Source organism: Phyllostomus discolor, chromosome 4 (assembly GCF_004126475.2).
Source record: "Phyllostomus discolor isolate MPI-MPIP mPhyDis1 chromosome 4, mPhyDis1.pri.v3, whole genome shotgun sequence".
In the NCBI taxonomy this organism is placed as follows: domain Eukaryota; kingdom Metazoa; phylum Chordata; class Mammalia; order Chiroptera; family Phyllostomidae; genus Phyllostomus; species Phyllostomus discolor.
In genome coordinates this window covers 117,520,349-117,532,752 of record NC_040906.2, presented here as the reverse complement: position 1 = coordinate 117,532,752, position 12,404 = coordinate 117,520,349, and the positions used below count along the sequence as shown (strand labels likewise).

Below are 12,404 nucleotides of genomic sequence, written 5' to 3'. Positions count from 1 at the left end.
GATCTGGAAAATAGAACAAATAAGCCATGACCTAGAAGGTTCACTGAGCCACCACCTGAGCAGATGGGCAAAATCAGCAGTAAATGGTAAAGAACTCCACCACAGAGGGGCACCCCAGTTTGTATCACTCCTCAAAAAGGACGCGCCTTGAAAGTCTTGCTTCATTTCCTAGAGCTATAAGAATTTTCCCAGCCTGCAAGACTAAATGTGCATATTCCATTTTATATCACAAGTAATAGGATCAGGAAGACAGAGTTTCAGAGGGGGAGAGAGAGAGAGAGAGAGAGAGAGAGAGAGAGAGAGAGTGTGTTTGTATGTGTGTGTGTGTGAGGGAGAGAGAGAGTGTGTGTGTCTGTGTGTGTGTGAGAGAGAGAAAATATATATACATATACCTGCCTATTTAAGTTTAAAATTCTCTAAAGTGGGGTAGATTTGCAGCCTGTTTATGCTAACAATGTGGCCACCCGGCCCTGGCTTTCATATACCTTCAACTGCCAAATGGAGGTGCTCCTGATGTTGGGGGGTGCTGATGCTCAGTTCCCTGGTGCCCGCGCCCTGAGATGATGCTTTCTGTGGCTCCAGGGACACTGTGCTCCTAAGCTTTGAGCTGTAGCTCCTAAGAGGAAAGGACACATGTGGACTGCCTCTATAGTTACCGTAGATTGAGACCTAAATTTTCATACAGAAAGGCTAGGCTAACCTCCAATGTAAAATTTCATTTGTAAACTAAAATGCCCATGAGAAAATAGTTTATATTTATGAAACACAGAAACCTTGTTTCTATGCAACGTCATTCTGAATCTAGAATGCTTGTCTGATGTATTTTTAAATAAGACGTCTAATCGATAGCGTCTATAACTTGATTCATATGTAGCCAATAATTCGAAATTCATTTGAAGAAGTAAAATAACCAAAAGGTTACACAGAAACTGAATTCCAGCATCAGTCAATAAACTCATAAAATGCTTGTAGTGAGGCATCATTCTGACTTGTACTATATCACTTTTGAAATAATTTATACAAAATCACAACATTATGAGTTTTGAGAATACAATTTACTGTATAGAGAATTGTGAGTTCTTTACCTCAGAAACTAGTTGAAATAATAGAAGAAATGAATGATTAAAACCCTCTTGGTTGGAGGAGAGGAAAAAGTACAAACAACCCTTTGCTCTGCGAAGCTGCTGGAGTAAGAAAGGAAAGGGGTTACAGTGTAAATATCAATTACCTACACCCCCTGTGAGTGTTGTGGAGACACTTGTAAATTCTATCTTGAGGCACGTTTCTATTATTACATCCATTGTACAGACGAGGAAACTGAGCCATAGAGAGGTTAAGAAACTTAAGGCTTCTTAGCTAGTTGGTGGCAGAGCTAGGATCTGAACCCTGGTCATTTAGTTCTAGGATCAAGTCAATCACCACACAGTATAACCTCACATAATATCAATTACTATAAGTAAAAGGACAATATAAGATGTCAAGCATCAAAATCACTTAGGACATTTTAGGTTGCATAAGTACTCAAAAATAACTACTGTAAATCACAGACTCTGGAGTGATTTTCAGGATTACTTAGCAAAACTAAAAGATAAGCAGAATAAAATTAATTTCTTTAAATGTTCTTTAGCATGTGTATACAGAAGATCAGGCATATACAGGTGAGGACAGTTGCAAAAATGTGTGTTTTAGGAGAAAGATTTTTGGAGCTGGGAGTTGGAAACCCTGAATTTTAGCCTTGGTTCCATCGATTAATCTAATCTATAGCTTGGCCTCAGGAAAATTACTTAAACTTTCTAGGCATGATACTTTCTCTGATCTTCTGCATAGGATTGAGAATATAGAAAAGGAAGAACTCACCAATTAAAGCCAATGTGCCAAAACAGTGCAGGCAGACTTTGGAGCTGTTGTGGGTTTGGCCCCAAACCACCACAATAAAGAGTGTCACCAATAGCCAGATATAATTAGTGTTCTTGCTGGTGAAGGGTCTTGCCTTCAATATGCAAAAAATACAACATCTGTGAAGGGCAACAAAGCGAAGGCCAGTAAAATGAGGCATGCCTGCACTGTTAAAATTGGTTGAATGGGGATGGAGTATTATGAACTTCATATGTGGTAAACTCTTAATAAATCATATTAATAGCAGTAGAAGTAGCAGTGGTAGCTGTAGTATAGTTTCTAAAATGTGTAAGTATACAGATTAAAGTAGAATCCATTTCTTACACCATTCAGTCACTCACTCACATACACAGGCCTCACTTTGTAATCACAGAAGAAACTAAAACCTGAATAATATGATTTTTTTTACAGACTAATAGTATGTAGGCTATTAGTCTGTAGACTGATAGACATAAACTTTATACCATTAAAAGGTAAGTACCATTGAAAGATTATTGTTCCTGAGAATAAATACTCATTTTTACTTTGAGGATTAATAATGGTCGAAGAAAGTTAATTTTTCTTAATCATCATTATCACCTCAAAAACTAAGGTCTCGGTAACTGAATGCACATAGTTACCAATAGATTTTTGCATACTAGTTAGATTTTATACACTAGCTCTTACGCAACAGAAATCTAAAGAGCAAACGTCACAGCCTCAAAGTTATAAAGCTTCATCAAATTCAGTTTTTTTATGAGTTTATAATTTGCATAATTTAAGAAGTTTTCAGGGACTGATGACTTTATCAGAGCTGGTGATAACTTTTTAAAACAAATTATTACTGGCCTCTATTTCCTCAGTATTTAAAAGTTCTTCATTTTATTGTTTATGAAAGTAGTGTTGGTATGTTAGAAAATTGAGAAAATACAGAAAAGTAAAGGAAGAAAACTTACACTAACAAGTGCATCAGGACTCATTGAACAAGGTGTAGCCAAAGCTTTAAGTGGATTGCCCTATTAGAAAATTAATATTTTTCATTTTTTATTGTATTTTTTCCTTTACCGTCTATCCTCCTCGTATCCTCTTCCACCTCCACCCACCCCCACCCCCCTGCAATCCCTGCACTGTTGTCCTTGAAAAGTATTTTCTTTCGCAGCCTAGAACTTCAAGTCTTTTGGTATTTTTTTTTAAATAATATTCTTAGAGTTTACTTGTGCAACTTTAGACATAAAAGACATTTTAAAATTTTGTGAAGGAAGTGGAGTTTTATAGTTAGGGCATTTTTTTTTCTCTCAGAGAAAATGCCCCAAAGGGTAACCCAGTGTATTGGTTGTCTATCATGTTGAAGGTGGTGAGACATATGTTTTATCTAGATCCTTGCAGTTTACAAACAGTGGGTGGTGCCCATGGTTACTTCCTCTGAAGCTCAGTCCCAGCTCTCAATGGGAAGTGCTGTGAATGGCTGATACAAAACCAGGTCTATAATTTTGAAAGCCAGAGAAAGGAAACTGTGTTCACTGAATGATGACATAATCCTATGTGTAATGCCTACATCTATCTTAGTTTCTCCTGAATGATATTCAGAGTAGAAAAATATGTTAGCCCCCTGAACTTACATGTTATCAGGTGGCTTTTTATTGAACCAGGGAAGTGAGACAGTGAAATTGCTCATGTGAGCATGGTTATTAACCCAAAGCATCCTTAAGCACATCCCTAGAAGTAAGTTGCTTCAGTGTCCACTAAGCTATCTTAAATTCTGAGGCAGAAACCATAGTATTTTAAAGCTGGCTAAGCCTTAAGAAAGCCAGTTAGTTCAGTCTCAGAGCAGCGTTGCAGTGTACCCAAAGGCACCCTGTAGGGGAATGACAGGGCTGCCCTGGAGCCCAGCCCCCGAACTCTCTGTCAGTTTACTGCTTTTCCCCTGTGGCCATTCACTCTGATGTGCATCTATCTGTTACACAAGGTTGCTCGTGTATCATTGCTTCTTCAGGTGTTCACAACAGACAGGTAGGGTCAAAACTATGAAATTTCTCACATGAAACATTTAAGAATTTCTCACATGAAACTTTTAAAAACAAAAGTGGCATAGCAGATTGCTTTGGATATTTTGGCTTAAAATTTCACATTAATGAATAATTCTTATGTCATGGACACAATAGGTTTGTCTGTGTTTTGTGTGTTCAACCTGGACAATATAATATCACAAAATATTATAATACTTATCAAATGTAAATGCCAGGTGGAAATAGGATAGGAATTCTTAAATATTTTTATTTTTACTGAAAGTAAAAATTTTCTCAGTAAGTTTTTTGGAAGTACTGAATCTACCATTATAGATTAGACCCAAGTACCTTTTTATAGTTGTAGGCTACAGAGTCTCAGGAAAAAAAAATAACATATGGCATATTTATAAGAACAACCTAAAAGTGAGTGTTCTCTAGAAAAAATGTGAAAATTTTAGCTGTTTTTAATTTTAAAATAGAGTGGGGGTGTGGTTATAAAATTTATTATGTCAGATTACATGAAATTGCAGTTTCTCTGAGTCAGAAACAGTTGAATATCAGAAATTTTACATGCATCAACTTAGCACAGTGTTCAACTTAGGATTAGTTAGGGAGAGAATGTCTGAAATGTGGATAAAGAAGTTGGAAGAGCTTGGAAGAGCAAATCATAAGAATCTGAGATAAGTGTTGGTTGATAAAATAATGACTTAATATAATACTCTAACAGAAATCTTTCCCCATAATTATGTTATTTGTTCTCCCAACACAGCAAGATGAGTATCATTACCACTTTATAGATGAAAAAACTAAGATTTACAGAAAAACTAAGTAACCAGTTTAAGATTGCATAGTAAGTTCCAGAGTTCTGTGGACAGGAGCTAAATACTGTGGTTCATTGGGGCTATGGGCTCCAATAAAGTCTCACTAATCCTACTCATTAAACTTCCTCTTTGCAGACTGACCTCTGTTTTTAACTCTTTAAGTGTTCTTATCCTGAAAAGCATTTGAGATAGCATTTTCTAAACTACATTATATAGACGACAAGTGTTCTAAGATATATTAAAAGATGTTCCACACCCTGGCTGGGTGGGTCAGTTGGTTGGAGCATGGTCCCATATAGTAAAAGATTGCAAGTTCAATCCCAGGCCGGCACAAATGGGAACTAACATATCGATCTCTGTCTTCTTCCCTCCTCCCTCCTCTTCTCTCCTTCTCTCCCTTCCTCTCTCTCTGAAATCAACAAATATATCCTTAGGTGAGAATTAAAAAAAAAAACGATGTTCCACAAGAAAAGTGTTTTTTATCAAATATTTTAGACTATCTGTATGTTATATCTACAAGGTCCACTCTTAAAATCTCATTCAGTAGGAAAGTGAAAGTGTCTCAAAGTTGTGGGTGACAGTTATAATGCTATAACTATCACCGTGTCCACTTTATTTCTATGTTTTATTTTATTTACACAGCATCAAGAAGTTTTGACTCATAAACATAGCAGTATTTAATAACATTCTATACAAGCTGCAATTGTGGCTCAAAAGAGAAGTTTTTACTTAAAAGTTGTTTCACTAAAAGTATCTAACAGATGCAATTTAAAAGTGGTAATATTTAGAGGGAATCAATATATGGATTTCTTATCCAGAATAACTCTCCATGGTTTTCTGGAAAATATTTTTAAAGTATCTTAAAATAGTATAAGCTACTCAAAGATACCATGAAGAAAATCTCAGTCACCTGCAAAGCTTTCTCTGACAAATAATTGCTTACAGTTTCACAGCCAAACTTATTATGCTTTATTTATTTAATTCAGATTTGGTAAAAAGCACACTGGTACTGCTATTGTAAGCAGAGCATCATGAATCTATATTGCCAAATAGAGGTGACACAATCGTTTTATAGTATAAAACTTTTTTGTTGTTTTTTTTTTATTTACATATAGCTGCTATACAACCTTAAACTGATCACATTAGTACAGGTGTACAATATAATGATTCAGCATTTTTATACCTTACAGTGTGATCACCCCACTAATTCCAATAATCATCTGTCACTGTGTAAGTTTATTACAGTAATATTGAATGTATTCTCTTCCTCTTTTTATCCATTCCCCTACCCTTCCCCTTCTGGTAAAAATCACTTTAGTCTCTGTTTCTATAAGTCTAGTTTTATTTGGTTTGGGTTTTTTTTAGATTTTACATATGAGTAAAACCATATAGTATTTTTCTTTCTCCCCCGACTTATTTCACTTAGCATAATACCCTTTAAATTCATCCATGTTGTCACAAATGACAAGATCATGTTTCTTTTTATTGCTGTATAATATTTCACTTACATACACACACATTTTATTTATCCATTTATCTATCAATGGAACCTAGGTTGCTGCAAATCAAAACCATAACGAGATACCACCTCACACCACTCGGAATGGCTGTTATCATAAAGTATACCGATGACATGCTGGTGAGGATATGAAGGAAGGGGAACCCTTGCGCACTGTTGGTGGGACTGCAAACTGATGTAGCCCTCATGGAAAATAGTATGGAGATTACTCTAAAAATAGATATGCCATATGACTCAGCAATTTCACTTCTGGGTATTCAAGGAAAATGAAAATACTGATTTGAAAAGATACATGCACCCCATGTTCATTGTGAAACTTTTTAATTATCAGGCAAAATTGGGGGAGAAGTGAAGAGAGATCGTCTCTCATTTGAACTCTCTGCAGCAATATCTTAAATTCACAGCCAGTTATTTATGTATAAGGAATTATCAAGTTCCATTTTGAAAAATTCCAGTACTGGTAACTGGTTTGTTTCTAGAGTAAACAGTAACTATTCAAACGCATTTTGCTTTTTTCTGCCTTCATTTTTATATCAGCAGTAAACACCTTACATTTATTTCACCATGGGTATTACATACAAGGTGATGTACTCACCTGCACAGTTTTATGTAGAGCTTTTATGTGGACTTCTTTAATTATAAAAAAAAAAACTAATAAGCCAAAGTTCCAAGATATAACTTCCTAATCATCTATACATTTATAGGAAACTTAAAAATAAAACATGAAATAACAGAGCTTTTATTTTGAGTAGCACAAAAATTATAGATGGACTTTCAAATCAAAGATCTGTTAGGCCCCTAGATATCTTGCAAAGAATCCTAGAATTTTCAGGTACTTTTTGAAAAGGAGAAAAGCAGTCTTTTCTAATGGGAAGATGGTCAAAATAGAAATAAAAGCTGATAACCCTTATTAGCCCTTATTAGCCCAAGTTCATTTCTCTAAGCTTGTATCATTAAAAAACTTTTTAAATTTGACGTAAAGAAGTTAGTGAATCACAATTTATTGTAAAAGGCAGGCTATATCTTGTAGCAGAAAGGAAGAATTTGAACATGAGAGCAAGCAAAAAGAATTAATTGACAACAAAGAGAAACTTTTGGGGCAGAATATTCTAAAAGGGCTAAATCTTGAGATTTGAATGTATTACTATAGTTTCTAGGGTTTTGCAATCTTGTGAAGGAATAGGGACAGAATAGAAAGTATTTTGTGTGACTCCTAAAATGAAATTTTTTTAACTCATAAATTCATGAAAGTAGCAAAAGAATTTAGTTGGGAGAAACTAAACTAAGCTGAGATATCTGGAAATTTAAGTATTATTCTCTAAAAAAATGGCAACAAACTTTTTTAAGTCTATCAGTAAACAAGAGGATGTTAAGTATTGAATTAAACCAGCGATTTTCAACCAGTGTGCTGCAAGAAATTTTAAAACATGCAATACTTGACTATTTAGTCAGGGGTACTGGACTCTTTTCCCTGAGGTTGCCAAATTTAAAAAATGACAACAGCCAACATAACAATAGCCATCCAATATGAATGAATCAAAATTATAGCTATTTTTGTCAGATCAGCAAAAAACATATTTTTGGGTGTGCCACAGGACTTTAGTAATTAATGTGTGCCATGAGATAAAAAAGGTTGAAAATTGCTGAACCCTGGCGAGGTAGCTCGGTTGGTTAGAGTGTTGCTCTGATGGTCCAAGGTTTTGGATTTGATCTTGGCTCAGGGCACATACAAAAATCAACAAATAAGTGCACAGATTAAGTGGAACAACAAATCGATGTTTCTCTCTCTCTCCCCTTTCTTTCACTGCTGTCTTTCACTCTTTTCCCTCTTCCTCTCTCTCTCTCTCTCTAAAAATCAGTAAATAAATTCTACCAGCTGCAAACCAAAGGGTCACCAGTTCAATTCCCAGTCAGGGCACATGCCTGGGTTTGCAGGCTGGGTCCCCAGTTGCAGCCACACATTGATGTTTCTTTCCCTCCCTTTCTCTAAAAATAAGTAAATAAAATCGTTTTTAAAAAAATACAAATTCTAAAAAAAATTTTAAAGGAAAGAAAATTGCTGAATTAGAGTCATTACTCAGTCAGTATATTAAATTGCTCAGGTTCACCTAGCAAATATACCATTTAAATGTTTCAATTAAGAATATTAGAAAAGAATTACTGTGTTTCCAGACTGTAAGACGTACCCTACCCCCCCATTTGGGAGGAATAATGGTTGTTAATGCTGCTGTTGAGTTCTGTCTATATTTACATTGGTGAAATGTTATTTATGTTATTAAATATTTTACCACATTTTTTGCTTCAAAATTTTTTCCTATTTTCTTCCTCTAAAACCTAGGTGTGTCTTATGGTCCGAAAAAATACAGTAATTAGTTTTATTGAAATAAATTTTTTATTTACCATTGCCAGAAACATCTAGCATTCATCCACATGGCTTTTTTCTTTTTAAATAAACACTTGTCAGGGTTTTGGGGGGTTTTTTTGTTTTGTTTTTTGAGTTTTAGAGAAAGAGCAAGGGAAAGAGACACAGAGAGAGAAACATCGATTTGTCATTCCACGTACATATGCACCCATTGGTTGGTTTTGTATGTGGCCTGACTCAGGATCACCTGCAACCTTGGCCTGTCAGGACAATGCTATGACCAATTTAACAACCTGGCCAGGGCAACGGGTTTATTTAAGTGAAACATTTGTGTGCTGTTTTATTGATAGTGTGACCAAAAAATCCCCTCCAGACAGGCGTGATGAGAGCCTGTTAAACTGGTGATTTACTTTTTGATAATTTCTTCATAGGGTTATATAGTCACACAAATATAATTATTCAATTGCATTTAACTTACAGATGTAGTTGCAGAGTTAATCCCACAATATAATAAGTGGATTGTTTTAAGTGGAAAATTTACACCTTCCAAAAATGAAACTGATACCTTACTCTTATTGTGCCCAATGTATATTTAAGGCTATATCCAAGGTAGAGAAAATATGCAGGAAAAAAAATAATTATGCATTGTTTTTCTGACTGATGTTTTAGTTAGATTTGATTTAAACCAAAACCCCCTGCCTGTGTATGCACAGATCGAATATTCCACCCCTACACACTGCCTGTGTATGGCCTCAAGCTGTGAGAAGAGAGAATTCGGAGCCCAGATGTCAGTCAGAGTTAATGCTTGCCCTGGCACCTGGATCAGCTCTCCCACCTGACTGGAGTACACTTGCCATTCTGGGCAGATACCCAAACTGTGAAGTAGGCTCTCTAGATCTGGGTATATTTTGATTGATTAGTTGGCAGAGGTCATGAGGGCAGAGCTCAGTGTCAGGCTCTGAATGTGCCCAGGTGCACTCAAGGTGACAGCTGGGCAGCGGTACCCCTGGTGGAAATACCAGGGACAGAGTATTTGAGTTGACCCTCTGGCTCCAGAAGTTCGCAGCCTGGCCTACAAGTTCCTGTCAATTCCAATCTAAACACTTGTGCAGATTTTATAGTTTCCAGTGGAGAACTTAGAGACTACATTTCTGGCTCTGATTTAGTTCTACATTCCTGATCTAACCCAAAACACCCATTCCTAGATTCTAGACTAATTAGGTAAGAGCCTAATAAGTAAATAAGTTATAGTTGACAAGCATTCCTCATCCAAGCAAGCTGTTGGTGTTTTTTAAAGAGAGACCAGAGAGGAGGAGTGAGGAGCAGAGAAAGAAAACCAGCCTGGGCTCAGCTTCTACTGTCTACAGATAGTACAGCTACAGCTTCTACTTCTACAGAGCCTGTGCTTTTCTTCTGCTATCGAAAGAAGACTCTCTTCGGGGTTGACCCTTGCATGGGCACACTAACTTCACTTCAGCTTTAAGGGGCAAGCAGTATCTTTCACCCACACAGTCAGCTCACAGACTGCGAGCAGTCTGTAGCAGCAGTACGAGTCAATCTGTCACCCACCACTGCTGGCAAAACAGTTCAAAGGCCATGCCTTCCTGGTAGGACAAAAGCACACTTCACATACAAAGGACAGCACTGACTTTCTGAGTTTGAACTAGGTAATAACAATCCATCTGGCAGAATCCATATTTATACAACTGAATTACAAATGATTTAGAAGTGGAAGGACCAGTGATAACATCCCTAACGTGTCCTATGATCATTATAGCTCTGATATCTGCATTTATTAATTCAGTATACATTTGCCAAACATTGTGATAGAAGTATGTTGAAGTGGAGGTATGGTATATGGAGGTAAGCAGCTGGATGTTCCGGTATAACAGGAGACGTGCATATAAGCAGTGCCCTGTGACAGGTGTTGTAACTGAGGGTGGACGGTGCGTCAGGTACTGAGAAGAAGGGCACAGTTTGCCTGATGTAAGGTCATTAACATTTGGACTGAGTTGATGAGAGGTGAGGGAACTGAGTAAGAACTCTAGAAGATAATTCAGGCAGAAAGAAGAGCAAGAATAAAATGGAAAAAAAAGATAAATGTATGAAAGCAGTATGGCTGTTCGGCCAAGGTGAGGAACTGAACCTGGACTGCATTGCAGGGAGATGAAGAAGAAGCATTGAAGGTAGAGAGATGACATTTTGAAAAGGTTTTGATTCCAAGCCAGTTAACCTAGACTTTATGGTGCAGACCAGTGGCTATCTAACTGTTCTGCTGAAACCCCCAAGTACTTTATAGGTATTCTGCAAATAATAAAGGGTTTTCTCTAAATAATACAGATAGATTTTTATCTCCGATATATACTGGGTTTTCAGTTAGATGAAATTTTCCAAATTGTTTGGAAAATTTCTTTTTGGACAACTGGTATTGTCATCATGGGGCTGTTTTAGAGTTTTTGAGCATGAGGTTGACATGAACAAATCTGTTGTGTAGGAAATTAACTCGGATGATGGTGTAGAGGAGGAACTAGAGGCAGGGGATGTAATAGGCACAGGGACCAGTTCTGTGGCCACCACCCATGCTGCAGGCACGAGACCAGGAAAGCTTCTGCCGAGGCCACAATACTGAGAACAGAAGACAGAATGTGCTCAAGAGATATTTGGCATCAAGTATACATAGAATAAGACTCTGAATGAAAGAAGAATAAAAGATGACAACTTTATGACTGGGGCCAATGTATAAAACAAACACTGAAAAATATTCTCAAAAAATAAATTTAGTGTTCAAATGCTTACAAAGAATTTGCATAAAATTTAAAGATTCAACAAGGAAACTAATTTCAAGGGGATTTCCAGGGGGGCAGGGGGTAGGGGAAGCTCAGTGCATAGATTACCTGAACTTAAAAAAAAGACATTCTAGCTTTCTGTTTGAAGTTCTGGGAGTGTTTATATATATGACCAGAAAGTCCCACATATTATTAGGCTGTGTTGATTAAAAAATTGACTTTCTAAGCCATTAATGAATTTGGCCATGCATTCCTAAAAGATGACTATAATCTAACCAGATTTCGAAAATTGTTTCATCATAAAAACCATGCCTGCAATAGCTTTGTGCTCGTGTAAGTTCCAAAGCACAATTTTTCTAAACTTTGATTAGAGGTTTTCACCTCTGTGTGAATCTGTTATCTTCAACACCACATACCTCCCCAGGAAAAGCAACTCTAAGGAAATCAATGAGAGCGACAGTGACCCAGACCCCGGAGTTTAGAGGCCGGACATATTGGCGTGTTGTTAGTGTGCTTCCCTTGCTTTAACAGGAACTCGGTCTCGCTGACTGCAGCGATGCTGCCGGTGGAGACACACGTGCAGTTCATCGCTGCCCACACAATTATTCCATCTGAACAAGCCCATGCGAAACTCAGTCTCAATTTCAGACTCTTTGCCCTTCCCTGCTAAGAGTTCCTCCTTCAGATTTATGAAAGAAAACATTTCTTTCTGTGAAAGGTTTTTGTGCACCCGCATCTGGAAGTGTTTATTTCAGTGGCATGTAAGCTATCTGTGGATTTAGTTAGCACCAGACCCCCTTTTGTGTACTCCTGCCTTAAAAATTTTATAAATGATCTCATTGAATTTGTGCCAGTGTGCACATGGTTTGGCTGATTGCTGCATATATCCTTTACCTGCCAGTCACCTTTGATTTATGTTCCTTCTGCTAAGCTTTTACCTTCCAAAAATGGTGCCACTGAACTGTCCTCTAAATCATCTTATTGGTTAAATTACTCCAAGATGAGTTGGTATGTTTTTGGTTGCCTATAGACAGA

At 36.9% G+C, this 12,404-nt stretch overlaps 1 protein-coding gene across 2 annotated transcripts in view; it reads left to right on the top strand.

Annotated features, from left to right (window-relative positions):
* SUPT3H (SPT3 homolog, SAGA and STAGA complex component) overlaps positions 1-12,404 on the top strand; it is a 472,076-nt gene that overhangs the window by 385,887 nt on the left and 73,785 nt on the right. The window lies entirely within an intron of this gene.